This window comes from Colobus angolensis, unplaced genomic scaffold (assembly GCF_000951035.1).
Source record: "Colobus angolensis palliatus isolate OR3802 unplaced genomic scaffold, Cang.pa_1.0 Scaffold629, whole genome shotgun sequence".
Classification (NCBI taxonomy): Eukaryota; Metazoa; Chordata; class Mammalia; order Primates; family Cercopithecidae; genus Colobus; species Colobus angolensis.
In genome coordinates, this window is record NW_012119921.1 from 9,461 (window position 1) to 10,128 (window position 668).

Sequence of the window (668 nt, forward strand, 5' to 3'; positions counted from 1 at the left end):
ACATCAGGCCAGGTGTGGTGGCTCAAGCCTGTGACCCCAGCACTTTGGGAGACTGAGGCGGGCAGATCACGTGAGGCCAGGGGTTTGAGACCAGCCTGGCCAACATGGCGAAACCCCATGTCTACTAAAAATACAAATACTAGCTGGGTCCAGTGGCTCATGCCTGTAATCCAGCACTTGGGAGGCTAAGGCGGGTGGATCACCTGAGGCCAGGAGTTCGAGACCAGCCTGGCTAACATGGCAAAATCCCATCTCTACTAAAAATACAAAAATTAGCAGGTGCCTGTAATCCCAGCTACTTGGGAGGCTGAGGCAGAGAACTTCTTGAACCTGGGAGGCGGAGGATGCAGTGAGCCAAGATCGTGCTACTGCACTGCAACCTGGGTGACAAAGCGAGACTGTCTCAAAAAAAAAAAAATTACCCGGGCATAGTGGTGCATGTCTGTGGTCCCAGCTACTCGGGAGGCTGAGGTGAGAGAATCGCTTGAGCCTGAGGGCAGAGGTTGCAGTGAGCCAGGATCACACTACTGTACCTCAGCCTGGGGTACAAAGCAAGACCCTATCTCAAAAAATAAATAAATAAATAAATAAATCTCACCACAGATATATAGTGTGATGACTCAGAAAGAGAGTTCAAAAGACATCACTGGGCTGGGCCCAGTGGCTCA

At 50.9% G+C, this 668-nt stretch overlaps 1 protein-coding gene across 1 annotated transcript in view; it reads right to left on the reverse strand.

Annotated features, from left to right (window-relative positions):
- Window positions 1–668, reverse strand: part of LOC105527496 (tubulin alpha-3 chain-like) — a gene marked incomplete at both ends in the record, with an annotated part of 2,959 nt that overhangs the window by 1,058 nt on the left and 1,233 nt on the right. The window lies entirely within an intron of this gene.